Genomic DNA, 18499 nt, shown 5'->3' with positions numbered 1-18499 from the left:
CCGCGTAAGATTTGAAGTATCTAGGCAACGCTTCGATGAAGTCTCATTCATCATCTTCAGGCTTCTGTCTCCAGCTCTGTGCTTCTCAGAGTAATGGAGATTGCAGCTGCTTCCTCCTTTTAACTGCCAGTGGGGTGGAACTTGATTGGGTGGGGGCTTGGCTGTGTTCTGATTGGGTGGGGGGTGTTCTCATTGGTAGGGGTTTGGCTGTGTTCTGATTGGTTGGGGGTTAGCCGTGTTCTGATTGGTTGGAGGCGTGTTCTGTTCAGGAGGGGCTTGGTTGTGCTCAGGTTAGTTTTAGTTGCTGGGGGATTTGAGCTGGAGAGTTGTGATCTTGCTGTTTGGCTTCTAGTTCGTGGTCCTGCTGCATCTTCATAGTGGGTGTTGGTTTGCTTCATGTATGGCTCAGAGGGTTTGAAGTGGGTAGTGATGCAGCTGCAGTGCAGCTTCTGGTCCATGGTCGTTTCTCATTTTCTGAATGGGTGGGAGTCTGTTTTCTACATGGAAGTGTGGTGGTGGCATCTTGTGTGGCTCTCATGGGTGTGGGTCCAGTGTCCTTCTTCATGTTAAGTACTCGTCTGTTCATGAGGGCGGGTTTCCAAATGGCTGGAAGGCGGGAGGTGTCATCTCGTTTGTTCATGCTGTGTGGGCGTTTTCTATCTCTATGGCTTCTCTGATTATTCTGCTGTTGAAGTGTTCGGTTTTGGCGATAGTTCTGGTATTTTTAAAATCAATTTCATGTCCTGTGGCTTTGAGGTGTTGGACCAGGGAAGAGGTCGTTTCTTCTTTTTGATTGAGTTCTTATGTTCTTCAATGCGTGCGCTTATTCTTCTGTTAGTTTGTCCAATGTATGTGTTAGGGCAGGCTGTGCAGGGGATTTCGTATACTCCTTGGTTTTCTAATTCGATTTTGTCTTTGGGGTTTCTTAGGATGGTGGATATTTTTTGTTTGTGCAGAATGCTGTTTTGATGTTGTGTTTTGGAGGATCTTGCTAATTTTGTCTGTAGTGCCTTTTATATATGGGAGGAGGGCTTTTCCGTTTTCTTGTTCTCTGTCTTGGATTTTGGTTGGGGCTTCTTTTTGGATTAGGTGGGTAATCTTCTTTCTTTGGAATCCATTGGCTGTAAGTACGTTGGTGAGAGTGTGTAGTTCGGTTTTTTGGTGTTGTTCATCGGCTAAGCATTTTGTTCTGGAGATGAGTGTCTTGGCTACTGGAATTGATCTGTGCTGGGTGGTGGTGTGAGAGTGCATGTAGATAGCGGTTAGTATGTGTTTTCTTCTGGTAGATGGTGTGTCCTAGGGAGCCATCGGATCTTTTGTATACCAAGACATCTAGGAAGGGAAGTTGATTGTTGGCTTCTGTTTCCATGGTGAATTGTATTTTGGGGTGTAGACTGTTGAGGTATGTGAGGAAGTTGTTCAGTTTTTCTTTCCCGTGTGGCCAGATTATGAAGGTGTCATCTACGTATCTGAGCCAGAGTTTGGGTTTGTGGTCGTATTTTCTAGAGCTTGTGTTTCAAAGTGTTCCATGTAGAGGTTTGCGATGACAGGTGAGAGGGTGATCCCATAGGTGCTCCTTCTATTTGTTTGTATTTTTGTCCATTGTAGGTGAAGTAAGTATTGGATAGGCAGTGGTTGGTTAGATCTAGGATGTGCTTGGGGGGGTTGTATTTGTTTTGGATGGCTGTCAAGGCTTCTTTTATTGGCACTTGGGTGAAGAGGGATGTGACATCGAAGCTTACTAGTAGGTCGCTAGGTTGTAAGTTTTGTTTCTTTATGATCTCGATGAACTGGAATGAGTTTCTTACGTGTGAGTTGATGGATTCTGCATAGGGTTGTAGTTGTTTGGCACTCTGAGAAGCACAGAGCTGGAGACAGAAGCCTGAAGATGATGAATGAGACTTCATCGAAACGTTGCCTAGATACTTCAAATCTTACGCGGGAGAAAACCCGAACAACCAAAGATCTACATATAAATACCCGCGAGAACCTCAGAAAACAAATATTGCACCTCTACGGGGAGGAAACCCACCATCTGACCAGGACTTATGAAAAACTTGAAGTCCAAAGAGCCTCCATTTTATGTGACCTTGCATTCCTATGCAACTGCCGAGATCAAAATTTAATTCCCACAAGCTTCCAATTGAAATTCCACACCAACAGAGCAGCCACCAAACGCATCCTTAAAAGAACAGAACTGGCCCTAATTAGAAATGAACTTCACACAAAAAGGTTTCTCCTAGACCAAATCAACAAAGATCTCCTCACACTCCACCTCAAACTCAGCAACAAGATTCACCCTCTACTTTGGGACAAATCCAAACAACTCGCTGTCTGGAGAGCCGAAACACAGACCATCCTCAAGACAGACACACAGACCAACAAACTCAGGAAACTACAACAATGCCAGAAACCAACTCTTCCCCCACAGCCACACATGAAACAAACAGTGCACAACATCTCAGACAAGATCCTCACTGAAGCTGAAACCAAGATCCTCTCAAAAGGATTCAACTTTGCTGTCGCTCCCAAACACATCCCCACAGAAACCATCATATGTGGAGTTGAAACCAGCCTGACCAAAACCAACCCTTATGATGCTAACAAAATCAGACTCGAAATCACCAACATCCTCTGCACTAGCAAACCACCCAAAAGCAACTTATCCAAAGAAGAACAAACTGCACTACGTAACCTGAAAGAAGACACCAGCATAATAATCCTACCAGCAGACAAGGGCAATGCGACAGTGGTAATGAACACATCTGACTACCAAACCAAGCTAACCAACCTACTCCAAGACCCCACATACAAACCCCTAAAGACAGACCCCACCACCTACCTAGAAAAAACTACCAAATCCAAAATAAAAGCCTCCCCATCAGTGAAAAAATCCAGCAAGGAATCATACCCAGAGAAAAATCATCCAGATGCCCCAAGCTTTATGGTCTCCCCAAAATACACAAAGAAGGAACCCCACTCAGACCAATAGTCAGCTCCATAGGCTCACCTCTACAAAACCTGGCCAAATTTCTTGCCAAACAACTACAACCCTATGCAGAATCCATCAACTCACACGTAAGAAACTCATTCCAGTTCATCGAGATCATAAAGAAACAAAACTTACAACCTAGCGACCTACTAGTAAGCTTCGATGTCACATCCTCTTCACCCAAGTGCCAATAAAAGAAGCCTTGACAGCCATCCAAAACAAATACAACCCCCAAGCACATCCTAGATCTAACCAACCACTGCCTATCCAATACTTACTTCACCTACAATGGACAAAAATACAAACAAATAGAAGGAGCACCTATGGGATCACCCCTCTCACCTGTCATCGCAAACCTCTACATGGAACACTTTGAAACACAAGCTCTAGAAAAATACGACCACAAACCCAAACTCTGGCTCAGATACGTAGATGACACCTTCATAATCTGGCCACACGGGAAAGAAAAACTGAACAACTTCCTCACATACCTCAACAGTCTACACCCCAAAATACAATTCACCATGGAAACAGAAGCCAACAATCAACTTCCCTTCCTAGATGTCTTGGTATACAAAAGATCCGATGGCTCCCTAGGACACACCATCTACCAGAAGAAAACACATACTAACCGCTATCTACATGCACTCTCACACCACCACCCAGCACAGATCAATTCCGTAGCCAAGACACTCATCTCCAGAACAAAATGCTTAGCCGATGAACAACACCAAAAAACCGAACTACCACACTCTCACCAACGTACTTACAGCCAATGGATTCCAAAGAAAGAAGATTACCCACCTAATCCAAAAAGAAGCCCCAACCAAAATCCAAGACAGAGAACAAGAAAAGCGGAAAAGCCCTCCTCCCATATATAAAAGGCACTACAGACAAAATTAGCAAGATCCTCCAAAAACACAACATCAAAACAGCATTCTGCACAAACAAAAAAATATCCACCATCCTAAGAAACCCCAAAGACAAAATCGAATTAGAAAACCAAGGAGTATACGAAATCCCCTGCACAGCCTGCCCTAACACATACATTGGACAAACTAACAGAAGAATAAGCGCACGCATTGAAGAACATAAGAACTCAATCAAAAAGAAGAAACGACCTCTTCCCTGGTCCAACACCTCAAAGCCACAGGACATGAAATTGATTTTAAAAATACCAGAACTATCGCCAAAACCGAACACTTCAACAGCAGAATAATCAGAGAAGCCATAGAGATAGAAAAACGCCCACACAGCATGAACAAAGCGAGATGACACCTCCCGCCTTCCAGCCATTTGGAAACCCGCCCTCATGAACAGGCGAGTACCTAACATGAAGAAGGACACTGGACCCACACCCATGAGAGAGCCACACAAGATGCCACCACCACACTTCCATGTAGAAAACAGACTCCCACCCATTCAGAAAATGAGAAACGACCATGGACCAGAAGCTGCACTGCAGCTGCATCACTACCCACTTCAAACCCCTCTGAGCCATACATGAAGCAAACCAACACCCACTATGAAGATGCAGCAGGACCACGAACTAGAAGCCAAACAGCAAGATCACAACTCTCAGCTCAAATCCCCCAGCAACTAAAACTAACCTGAGCACAACCAAGCCCCCTCCTGAACAGAACACGCCTCCAACCAATCAGAACACGGCTAACCCCAACCAATCAGAACACAGCCAAACCCCCTACCAATGAGAACACCCCCCACCCAATCAGAACACAGCCAAGCCCCCACCCAATCAAGTTCCACCCCACTGGCAGTTAAAAGGAGGAAGCAGCTGCAATCTCCATTACTCTGAGAAGCACAGAGCTGGAGACAGAAGCCTGAAGATGATGAATGAGACTTCATCGAAGCGTTGCCTAGATACTTCAAATCTTACGCGGGAGAAAACCCGAACAACCAAAGATCTACATATATATATATATATATATGGATCTTTGGTTGTCGGTTTTCTCCGTGTAAGATTCGAGTATCTAGGCAACGTTCGATGAAGTCTCATTCATCATCTTCAGGCTTCTGTCTTCAGCTCTTGCTTCTCAGACTCTGAGAAGCAAGAGCTGAAGACAAAAGCCTGAAGATGATGAATGAGACTTCATCGAAACGTTGCCTAGATACTTGAATCTTACGCGGGAGAAAACCCGAACAACCAAAGATCCACATACAAATACCCACGAGAACCTCAGAATATATATATATATATATATATATATATATATATATATATATATATTCGTAGATTTTCACGTGTACAGGTATGTAGGTCTAGGTGAGTTCAGGTCTTTTCCCGTGTAAGATTAAGAGTATCTTGCCGATGTTTCAGCGAGGTCCCACTTGCCATCCTCAGGCTGGTGCTTTCGGCTTCGTGCCAGTGCGAGCAGTGTATGATCGGAGCTGCTGTCTCTCTATAAATACTGGGGGGAGGGGGCTGGTGTGCTGGGCTGGTTGGCTGCGCTGCTGCCTCTTGATTGGTTGATGGAATTGATGTTGGTATAATGGGCTGTGTGATGGCCTTGTGAGTTTTGTTGTGGAGATATCCTTGATCTTGTGCTATAATCTCCTGGGTCGTTTGTTTTGTAGTGATCTTTTTTCATTAGAAAACCCATCCTATAAATGAAGGACAACCACTGTCCACAAACCAGACCACGGATGCTTCACTAGCTGTCTCAACCCCCGACCCCAAATCCAAACAAGCTGACACATGCCAAGAACACAGACCCAGACCACAAACTCGAAGCCAGACCAAAACCCAGAAGGCTACATGCTCAGGATATCACATCAGAAAACTCAGGAAATTACACCATAAGAACTCAAGAAGTTGCAACACAGCAAATGACCCAGGAAATCACAGCACAAGACCAAGGATACCACAGCAATAAAACTCACAAGATCACCACACAACCCATTACCCAAGCAGTTACAACATGGGAGGCTAATGGAAAAGAGATCAAAACACAAATGACCCAGGAGATTAAAGCACAAGATCCAGGATATCTCCACAACAAAACTTGAAACAAAACACAAAAACTTAAGATATTACACTATACAGAAGCCTGATGATGGCAGATGAGATTCTGCCGAAACGTTGCTACAACTTTAAAAGCACAACTATAATGACGTGGGAAAATACCCGAACAAAACTGAATACCATACATATATAGATAGATGGATAGATAGATATAGATATAGATATAGATATGTGTATATCTATATTTCTTAAGTTTTCGTGGGTACTTACATGTATGGTATTCAGCTTTGTTCGGGTATTTTCCCACATCATTATAGTTGTGCTTTTAAAGAAACAGCTGTGAAAGTCTGACTCACAGACGAACACAATACAGAAGCCTGATGATGGCAGATGAGATTCTGCCGAAACGTTGCTACAACTTTAAAAGCACAACTATAATGATGTGGGAAAATACCTGAACAAAGCTGAATAACATACATATAAGTACCCGCAAAAACTTAAGAAAACACACACAGACAGACAGACAGATAGATAGATAGATAGATAGATAGATAGATAGATAGATACATACATACATACATACATACATACATACATACATACATAGATGATAGATAGATAGATAGATAGATAGATAGATAGATAGATAGATAGATAGATAGATAGATAGATGTATATATATATATAGAGAGAGATATATAAATTATTGAATAGGGCAGGGATGTCAAACTGGAGGCCCACAGGGTGGATGCATAATGCACAGGACACATCCACCCCAGCTCTGTGAAGGGAAAAAGCGTCACAATACATCACGTGAAGGCTATGTGACACAGCGAGTTCAACACCCGTGGAATAGGGCAAGGCAACATTTTGAATTCAATTCTTATAATATATCCTCACGTGCATGAGGATTAAAAATAATCACTTGCCTGCAACTCATTAAAATAGCTATGTCATTTCCCAGGCCCATACAGCTGATTAAACACATTGCACACCAGATATTATGTTTAAAACATTCTCCATATTCCAATGTAGTGCACAGGCATATCACTGACTCCAATATGATTGTATTGTAAGAAATGCCACAAAAATTATATTTCGGGGCCACTATTTGCCCCTTGCAAATAAGTTAAAAAAAACACCACACATCCCTGCAAGGTATATGAACAATTTAGCTCAATAACATTTCACATATATTTACTGATCAGGAGAGGGCAAAGCTGGGTGAGAAACTCTGGGAGTTGAATTCCACAAGTCTTTAAGTTGCCAGAGTTGAAGACTCCTGGTATAGATAATGAAAGAATCAATAACTCTTTATGGAAGAAAAATATCCTAGGCAAGGAGACTCTAGTATAAATTAGTTTTCAGGGGATGCCTGTTCAACCTTCACCTGAAGGCTCCAGAACAGGAGAACCATTACTGGTCAAGGTTATTGGTTTCAGTGGCAAGTTACTCTTATTGTATCCATATCCTTCTCAGTAACTTGAGCTCATTAAATTTAGTCCTGTCCTCTGCATCAACTGACAAGGAGCATTTGTCCTTTCCTACATGACAAACCTTCAGGCTTTTGAGAGTGATATTGTATTCCCTTTCTTTTACAGCCCCTGGCTCAGCTTCTAGTCCCTTCACATTTTCCTCATAAGATTTATTTTCTTACACTGCCTTTATTTTCTTTCCCTGAACTCATTCTGCTGTTCCTACTAAGGCTGTGCAGTTGTGATATTTGATGGTGATTCAACAAAAGCATTCAATTGAAAGCAGTCCAGCAAAGGCAGTCTAGGGGAAATGGGTGGTTTAGAAATATGAAATGGAAATAAATAAAATTAATAAAAGCAATGCAACACTCTTCCTCTATTACTAAAAGCAAAGCAAAGCAGCTGTACTGTTCTCTTTTAAGTGTTCCTGAGGACTCCATCTGTTTCTATAGCCAGAAGAAGCATCCAAGTGACACAGTGTTCCTTGTTAAGGCAAACTGCATCTTGCAGAAACAAATCCAACCTCCTTCTCACAGGCCTAATTTCTACATCTTTCTACTTGCTTACTTACTTAATAGAATTATAAGATCATGGAGTTGAGCACTGAAGTCTAATCACAGATGTCTACATCCAGTTAGGATTGATGGCACACATACAGTGACATCATGATGCAAATTACATAGAGTATTACAGGCAAACTCTGCCCACAGCCTGGAGTTCGATCCTGACAGGGCTCAAGTTGATTCAGACTTCCATCCTTCTTAGGTCAGTAAAATGAGCGCCCAGATTGTTGGAGGCAATACGCAAATAATGCTTACATTGTAAACCGCCCAAAGAGTGCTGTAAAGCACTATGAGGAGGAATACGGTGTAAAACTGAATGCTATTGCTATACAGAATCCTTATGTAGTATGTATGCAATGTAGTAATGTGGTAGGTAAAATAATGTAGAATATATGTAATGTAGTAATAGTAGGGCTGTGTTACTATTATCCTTCTCGTCTTGCCTATTATCTTCTACTATTGCTATCATATGATTTGTTGTTGTATGTATGTACACTGAGAGCTTATGCACTGGAGACAAATTCCTTGTGTGTCCACCCACAGTGGGGCAATAAAGAATATTCTATTCTAATGTCCAGCTCAAATAGGGAATGGGCATTCAATACATCATGATAAGGGACTGCCCTTCCATGAGAGTATCTGCCTATTCTACCAGATCTGATAGGGTAGGGAAAGCATGCTCTAAGTTCCTTCTCTATAATTTTGCCACCTAGTGGAATCTTGGAAACATGCCTTCTCTGAGGCTGCTCATACCTTATGGAAAACTTTTCCCCTCAGTGAGTTGGCAGATCCTCACCTTCTTATCCTTCCAGAAAGTCATTAAGATCTGGCTTTCTACCTGAGCTCTGCGACAGAATGAGAATATCTGGAGCTGGTTGTGGGGCATCCCAAAAGGACCACTAAGGAGCTGGATTTTTATTCTTATGGTTTATTATTTTAGAGTTATTTGGGTTGTTTTGTTGTAAGCTGCCCAGAATTGGGTTTAAGATGGGTGGCCATATAAATCGTTTAAATAAACAAATAACAATGATATGGTTTGCATTTTGTAACTTACACAAATTGCTTCCCCCTGGAGATACTCATGGTTACTCTTGAACACTACAGGAATTCAAATCCCAAACCATCATGGAGAAATATCTTTCCAGCTTCTGTTCCAACATAGCCCAACAAAGAGATGCCTATAACCAGCTATTTAAAGCATTTATTTAACTCTTGGAATGACTCACACAGATCAATAATATGCCCTTCTTTGCCCTCAGACTTAAAGGCCAAAAGGATGGATCCTTACAGCAGTGATTTTTACGTGACACACACCAAACCTTAAACTAGTTGATCAGATTTCTATGAAACTATAGTTCAATGTCATGCAACCCCGCCAATGAGGCTACCTGAGTAACCCATGGTTAGATTAACCACGGGCAAGTAGTTGGAATGCAGTGGGGGGAAAAATGGGATCAAGAAGGAAGAAGAAAACAAAAGCCCAGGGAAGTTGCAGTTCTTGAAATGACTAGCTGGGGCAAAAATCTTCAGTTTAATGTAGCTGTTCTCTAAATAGAAGAGGAAAAATAGTTTTCCTTATCTCAGCATTTGTTTCCAAGCCTGCTGAAAAGGTTGCTGTTATGGATAGATGAAAAGTAAGATGTGTCATCTTAGCAAAAACAATAATCTACAGGGCCCAGAAGACAAAAAAACAAAACAATATGTGACAAATTATGAACAAGCATTGTCTGATGCACATTGTTGGCCTGTTGGCTGAACTGTGCTGTTTTCTTTTGGAAGAAATGTGTCTTTAGATTAGGGTCTACCTCAACCAATGCTCAGAAAGACACATTCTTCTGGATGGCCAGATTGTGACACCTTCCCCCATGCTGCATGGCTTGTGCCCTTTCTTAAAATGCTGTGCCACAAACACACTTGATTGCTACAAAGAAGAGCAAAAAGAGCCTGGAGAACAAAAGAGAATGCCCAGCTGAAAACCAGAGCTTTGCTCAGTTTAATGGGTCTCAGATGAAAGCTTGTTGTGCGTCAGGGGAAGGAGGGAGGTCAAAGAGGGCCACGGTAAAGAAAAAGAATGCATGGTGTCTATTTCATCCCAAAGCACTCAGAAATAACAACTGTGGGGGAATAATGATAGATGGCATGTCTTGGAGGGAGAAAATATGTACAAAGGGCCTAAGAGGTCTATCTGACACTAAGTAAACAGGAAGACAACATGCATACATACACACAAACCAAAATCATGCCATTTTATCCTCAAAGCAACAAAAGCCTGACTAAAGGCACACAAATCAAAGAAAAGCAGTAGGCCCGATCCACTTAGAAACTGTCTGATACAAAATCCTCTAATGAGAACACAAACCTGATGTATTGCCAGATTTCATGGGAAAAGTCAAGATGGCAGCCATGATTGTGTGTTTTATGCTCTGCCTATAGTGTTTCGCTTTTCTGAGATGAAAAGTGAGGTACACATGCAAAGAAAGAAGGATTAAATATAAGTAGATGGATTTCCAGGAGGGAGGGGGTACATTCCAGAGGAGTAAAAGGCAACTCAGTCTGGATATTCAATCAATTCAGTTTATTATCAATTCAATGTATTACAGTCATAGACCAGAGACCAGAACAAATAAAACACTCAGTAAACATACAATTAAAAATTCTAGTATAAAATAATAAGTAACAGCTAAAATCTATGATAAAATCCAGTCGATTGATTATACATGGTCTAACTATATTAAAATTACAATTCGTAAACTGTGTGGCCTGTAGTCAGTTTAATACTAAAAGGGAAAGGAATAAGCAGTCCAACGGGTTTGCCACATTTGTTGTATAAAATAGCTATGGTGGATTAGACATGTTTTTCCGACGAATCTCCAGGGCTGCTGCACAGAATCTAGCCATCTGTGCTGTGGTATGGACTGTTTATCCTTAAGCAGCCACTGGAGATAAGTAGTGCTGGAACAGCCAGGATACCTAGCAATTATTGGAAGAATATGGTCTTTCAGTCAATGATATCTTTTTATACTTGCTGTACAGGACAGCCGATGAAAGCACAAGACACTGTGCAAGTGAAAATGCTTTCCAATAGTTTGCTGACTCCAACTGGCTAAGATAGCTGACAGGAGTAACAACAATATCTAATGGTGTCTGGAGCAAGTCTGGATATTATGTGTAAGAGAAAGAAGATGAAGACAACCTCTTCCTAATAGTTCACAGAGTATATTGTAGATGCAGATTGTTGAATCCTTAGTTTGGCAAGATGGATGTCAGGCCCAAACTCCAGAATGATATATAGTGAATCTTCCAAGCTCTTTCAAGCTCTTATTTTTAATAATCTATAGACTGGTGACGGAGAAGTGTCCTGAATGTTTCTTGGACAACAAAGATGACCAATAAGCAAATATAAAAACTAGATATATCACTGGAAAGACAAATAACAAAACTATGTCTCACTTATTTTGGCCATGCCATGCATGGAAATTTGCTGGAGAAAGCAATCAGGTTTGGAGGAGTTAGTGGTAAAAGTAAAACAGACTACCAAACAATATGGTGGCTGAACACTATCAAAGCTGATACCAGCCAAAGCATAGGAAAAAAAAATCAAAGTCGTAGTGCAAGATCAGAAGTAGAGGGTGCTGCCTCACTCATTGATACTCACATGTCAGAGTGGTTTATGGAGGGTTTTATTTTTCTTCCCCAGGAGTTCTCTTCACCTGACTTTATGACTGTCCCAACTGAAGCCAGCCATGAGCAAACCCAGTTTAATTCTCCAGGCAATGGCCAATTAGTCCATAACACAAACAGCATACTGCTCAAACAGTAAGTCCAATAAACAAACATAAAGCCCCCCAGCAAATCTTAAAGTACATCAATGGTAGCTCAAGGGTTATAGTAATTCAAAATCTCAGGAAACACAAATGAGCACACAGTCATGACCCACACACGTTGCTTCCAGCAATGCCTCCTTCTGCCTACCATGCTAAATGGCCCTTGGTACAGCCCATCAAGAGGGGCGGGGCCTTTTCACGAGCAATCTGGTAGACTTCCGCTTCTCTGCCCTGTGTGCTCTGAGATCCACTATGGCAGGTACCTCCTCCCCCTCTTCTTCACTGGCCTGCAAACTATCCCCAGCTGAAGCCTGTTCTGCCAGCAGTTCAGGATCAGTAATTTCTGATGTACCAGGAATGATATAATCCCCCCTCAAGTCGGTCTCTGAGGAAGCGTTAGAGGAGTCGTCCAAAGGAGACATCACATGGAGAAACCTGGCCCATAGAACTGCCAAGAGTCAGACACAACTGAATGGATAACATCATCATTGTCATCATCTATAGACAAAGTCTTGCCAGACTAAAAATTCTACTATCTGCATCTACAATATACTCTAGACTAAATGACCTCTGAAGTTCCTTCCCTGAAATCCTTCAGTATGTTTGCTGAATCTACAAATAGAAACAGAATGACTGTGGCAAAAGACAGCAAAGGGAATATATATAGCAATAGGTGCCTTGGGTACAATCCCAAAAACAGCATGAACAACATTTGAACACCGTTGGCATTAACAAAATCAGCATCAGTCAGTTGCAAAACATAGCTTTACTCAGAAGGGCTCACATCCTGCAATACCACTAACACCATCAAACATCCACATCTGCCTATCTCAGGTCCTTGGGAAGGACTTGCTAGGTGGATAAAAATGCCAAATCTAACCTAAACATCTGGCTGGCTGTGTGACAAACCATAATAAGTGGATAAAAATGCCAAATCCACACCTTTAATGGTATCAATAATCCACTTCTGCCTATCCCAGGCCCTTGGGAAGGACTCAATAATTAGATAAAAATGTCAAATCCATTCTGAACATCTGGCTGACTGTGCGACGAACCATAATAATAAATCACTATGGTCACTTTGTCTCATTTGTGCACCATTCTGGTAAAGGAGACTGGTATGTTTACTGTCATATTATAGATAGGAGGGTGTGGGCTAAAGATGCTCCCCAAAGGTTATTTTTATGGGAAGTATGCTTAGGCTAGCCTTTTTCTGCAAACCATGTTACTTAGAGATGGTGAAAGTTAAAGTCCAACAACCCTGAAGGATGCCCACTGCTCATATTTCTTGCTTCTCAATGTTTGGCCAGCATATATTCTTCCCCAGAGGGGAAGGCTCCATGAATGAAGAACAATGGCACCAGTTAGAGAAAAGAACAGCATCTTGCCGTTCGTGACCCCGTGCAATGCCTCTCACTTGCCAGACGGAAGACCAGATCTCTTATTAATGCCAGCAGTAATTGCCTCTGACACAGAGCATATGCAGAGGCCAAAGAACTGCCCCCGCTCCAGTACCTGCCATCCGCTGAGCAGCACATCAAGCAAAGGAAGCTTAGCAGCAGAGACCTCAGAGCTTTGGAAAGATTCCCCAGTAGAGCTAACGGGTGAGCTTGGACATCAATCAAAAGAGGCAGGGTGGGGACCCGCTTCATTTTTACATGAGCAACTGTCAAGAGAGTGACAGAACAACAAGACACTAGAGACATCATTTGTGCCATGTTAGCAAATGCAGGCCTAAACAGCTGAGCTGGCACCCTTACGTTAAACCAGATTGTCGAATAAACCCATTTGTTGCATTATCAGAATATATTCCAAGTATCAAATGTGAACGGGTCACAAAATAGGGTAGGTCACCAAAAACAAAAGCCCATATACATAGACACAGAATCCCTAAAAGGGACAAATCCGTTCAAGCTTATCACACAGTGTAAATGTCAATTAAGTGTGCTGTACAATCCAGTTAAGCAACATGGTTTTGATTTGTAACATCTTTGCCCTTGTTCTTCCAAGTCAGTTCCATACTGTTTCCCATTTAATGCGTTCAAGATGAACCCAATTTGTTGTTGTTGTTTTTTTAATGTGTTTTCCAAATGTTTATTCTCAAGGTACATTTCTTTTGATAAAAAGAGACAGAAATGTGTACTGCTATTCTAAAAAAGAATCTATGTTTGCACTAAAATCTTGTACGTGAATAAAAGTGAAACTTTTTAAAACATACACTCCCCCCTCTCTCTCCACATACAGTATATATTGAGGTAGAGAAGGGGTCCCCAAACTTGACAACTTTAAGACTTGTGGACTTCAACTCAGAGAATTCCCCAGTCAGCTATGCTGGCTGGAGAATTCTGAGAGTTGAAGTCCACAAGTTTTAAAGTTGCCAAGTTTGGAGACCTCTGATGTAGAGTCACAAAAGGTAAAGGTCAGAGTTTCCCCTGTCCAGTCATGTCTGACTCTAGAGATGGTGCCCATCTCCATGTATAGTGTATAGTCTTCAGACAACGTTGGCTCTCTCATGCTGGTGGAACCTTCCCACCAAAGTGGTACCTATTTATCTACTTTCATTTTCATTCTTTTGAACTGCTAAGTTAGCAGGAGCTGGGGCAAGGAATGGGAGCTCACCCCATCACCTAGCTCTTGGGTCTCAAACCTGGTCTGTCAGATTTCTAGCTGACAAGCTCAGTGTCTTTAAGCACTGAACCATTGAACACCATTCCTTAATTTTTCCTCTGATTTTGTTACATAAGCACAGAGTTTATTGGAAAGTATAATTCTCCAGTAAAAGGGCACAGAAGATTCAAGAGGTACATATAATTTCCAAGGAATTACATTCTAGGAAGCCTTTATTGATAAAGTATTGAAAATCTAAAGAATATAAATAATGTTCAAACTTTTTTCAGTGGATACTTAAAAGATATTTTACTACTTCTATGGTGTCCTTATCCATGCTCCTAGATGTCTTTGTATTCCTGAATTCTCATATGACATTGTATTTTCTTTTAATTCACAATACATTTGGAGAAATCTAGATGGAGACGGATATATATATATATATATATATATATATATATATATATATATATATATATATATATATATATATATATATATATATATATATATATATATTTGTTTTCTGAGGTTCTCTGGTATTTATATGTGGATCTTTGGTTGTTGGGTTTTCTCCCGCGTAAGATTCGAAGTATCTGAGGCAACGTTTCGATGAAGTCTCATTCATCATCTTCAGGCTTCTGTCTCCGGCTCTGTGCTTTTCAGAGTAATGTGAGATTGCAGCTGCTTCCTCCTTTTAACTGCCAGTGGGGGTGGGACTTGATTGGGTGGGGGCTTGGCTGTGTTCTGATTGGGTGGGGTGTGTTCTCATTGGTAGGGGTTTTGGTTGTGTTCTGATTGGTTGGGGGTTAGCCGTGTTCTGATTGGTTGGAGCGTGTTCTGTTCAGGTGGGGGCTTGGCTGTGCTCGGTTAGTCTTAGTTGCTGGGGATTTGAGCTGGTGAGTTGTGATCTTGCTGTTTGGCTTCTAGTTCGTGGTCCTGTTGCATCTTCATAGTGGGTGTCGGTTTGCTTCATGTATGGCTCGGAGGGTTTGAAGTGGGTAGTGATGCAGCTGTAGTGCAGCTTCTGGTCCATGGTCGTGTCTCATCTTCTGAGTGGGTGAGAGTCTGTTTTCTACATGGAAGTGTGGTGGTGGCATCTTGTGTGGCTCTCATGGGTGTGGGTCTGGTGTCCTTCTTCATGTTAGGTACTGCGTCTGTTCATGAGGCGGGTTTCCAAATGGCTGGAAGGCGGGAAGTGTCATCTCGTTTGTTCATGCTGTGTGGGCGTTTTTCTATCTCTATGGCTTCTCTGATTATTCTGCTGTTGAAGTGTTTGGTTTGGCGATAGTTCTGGTGTTTTAAAATCAATTTCATGTCCTGTGGCTTTGAGGTGTTGGACCAGGAAGAGGTCGTTTCTTCTTTTTGATTGAGTTCTTATGTTCTTCAATGCGTGCATTTATTCTTCTATTAGTTTGTCCAATGTATGTGGTAGGGCAGGCAGTGCAGGGGATTTCGTATACTCCTTGGTTTTCTAATTCGATTTTGTCTTTGGGGTTTCTTAGGATGGTGGATATTTTTCTGTTTGTGCAGAATGCTGTTTTGATGTTGTGTTTTTGGAGGATCTTGCTGATTTTGTCTGTAGTGCCTTTTATATATGGGAGGAGGGCTTTGCCGTTTTCTTGTTCTCTGTCTTGGATTTTGGTTGGGGTTTCTTTTTGGATTAGGTGGGTAATCTTCTTAAGGTAAGGTAATCTTCTTAAGATTACAGCCAATGGATTCCAAAGAAGAAGATTACCCACCTAATCCAAAAAGAAACCCCAACCAAAATCCAAGACAGAGAACAAGAAAACGGCAAAGCCCTCCTCCCATATATAAAAGGCACTACAGACAAAATCAGCAAGATCCTCCAAAAACACAACATCAAAACAGCATTCTGCACAAACAGAAAAATATCCACCATCCTAAGAAACCCCAAAGACAAAATCGAATTAGAAAACCAAGGAGTATACGAAATCCCCTGCACTGCCTGCCCTACCACATACATTGGACAAACTAACAGAAGAATAAATGCACGCATTGAAGAACATAAGAACTCAATCAAAAAAGAAGAAACGACCTCTTCCCTGGTCCAACACCTCAAAGCCACAGGACATGAAATTGATTTTAAAAACACCAGAACTATCGCCAAAACCAAACACTTCAACAGCAGAATAATCAGAGAAGCCATAGAGATAGAAAAACGCCCACACAGCATGAACAAACGAGATGACACTTCCCGCCTTCCAGCCATTTGGAAACCCGCCCTCATGAACAGACGAGTACCTAACATGAAGAAGGACACCAGACCCACACCCATGAGAGCCACACAAGATGCCACCACCACACTTCCATGTAGAAAACAGACTCTCACCCACTCAGAAGATGAGACACGACCATGGACCAGAAGCTGCACTACAGCTGCATCACTACCCACTTCAAACCCCTCCGAGCCATACATGAAGCAAACCGACACCCACTATGAAGATGCAACAGGACCACGAACTAGAAGCCAAACAGCAAGATCACAACTCACCAGCTCAAATCCCCCAGCAACTAAGACTAACCGAGCACAGCCAAGCCCCACCTGAACAGAACACGCCTCCAACCAATCAGAACACGGCTAACCCCCAACCAATCAGAACACAACCAAAAACCCCTACCAATGAGAACACACCCCCACCCAATCAGAACACAGCCAAGCCCCCACCCAATCAAGTCCCACCCCACTGGCAGTTAAAAGGAGGAAGCAGCTGCAATCTCACATTACTCTGAAAAGCACAGAGCCGGAGACAGAAGCCTGAAGATGATGAATGAGACTTCATCGAAACGTTGCCTAGATACTTCGAATCTTACGCGGGAGAAAACCCGAACAACCAAAGATCCATATATATATATATATATATATATATATATATATATATATATATATATATATATATATATATACACACACACACACACACACACACACACACACACACACACACACACACATATATATATATATATATATATATATATATATATATATATATATATATATACACATATACATATACATACATATACATATGCATATACATATATATATATTCCTTAACTGAGAATTAAAAGAGTTTCAGAGCTAAGCAACTTTATGTTGCTTGAAGAAATAATGTCTCCATTGTACAGCCATACATAAACAATACATCTGTATGGACATACTGCTCAAACTATATTAAACAATTCTTTAAAGCATCACTAGTGGGTGATCTTCTACCCTTTTTTAAGAAGAAAATTTTGATTAAATATTTTGAACCTGAATCAAGAGAGTGAAAGCCAGGACAACTTTTTCAATCTGGATAGCAAAGAGAGAAAGATTGTTTGTGGCACATGTTCATTGAACAAGGCATCCCTTTTCAAGGGATCACACATCCTAAAGGAACCTATCAGAATCTTTCATCCATAGCATCACAACAACAACTGCAATCTCAATAGAAGAGCAATGTATTTAATTCACCTGCATTGTATTTTCAAACAAGTGTTAAAAAGAGTCTAGTGCAACTTTTTTGGACTAACAAATTTTATTAATACTTTATTAGTCTGCAAAGCTGCCGGACTATCATCAATCCCCTTCTGTAAAACAAGTGTTAAGCTCTCACATGAAACAACAGCTAAGCACACTAAAGGCAAGAGGGGCAGAAATGTTGTAGATCTTGCTTGCAGAGCTCAACTGAGAGCCAGTGACCCTAAAGATCCAATTAAAATCATCTATCATCTCAAGAACACTTTCTAGTAAGGAAGGATAAGACGATGGTCACAAGTTAAAATCTCTCGTCTATGCAGGAGAAACCAAAAGAAAATATATATGCCACCATTTTTACACTTGATAGCAGACACATCTTCAAAGACAAAGAGAAAAGGGAGGGAGAGAAGAGAGGAAGGAAGGAAGGAAGGAAGGAAGGAAGGAAGGACAAGACAAGACAAGACAAGACAAGATAAATGTGTACATAGCATAATAGTTACTGTCAGGATTCTGGTGATTACCCTAATTAAATCAAGAGCCTCAAGCTTCAAAAGAAACCAAAAGACTT

At 41.4% G+C, this 18499-nt stretch overlaps 1 protein-coding gene across 3 annotated transcripts in view; it reads right to left on the bottom strand.

The window, feature by feature from the left end:
* The window catches only part of MDGA2 (MAM domain containing glycosylphosphatidylinositol anchor 2), a 568076-nt gene that overhangs the window by 247831 nt on the left and 301746 nt on the right, over window positions 1-18499 (bottom strand). The gene's annotated exons all lie outside the window — the stretch shown is intronic.

The sequence above is a fragment of the Pseudonaja textilis genome, chromosome 1 (assembly GCF_049901715.1).
Source record: "Pseudonaja textilis isolate UNSWEBS1 chromosome 1, rPseTex1.2, whole genome shotgun sequence".
Taxonomy (NCBI): domain Eukaryota; kingdom Metazoa; phylum Chordata; class Lepidosauria; order Squamata; family Elapidae; genus Pseudonaja; species Pseudonaja textilis.
Note: the sequence above shows the minus strand (reverse complement) of the source record. Positions and strands in the feature narration are given on the sequence as shown.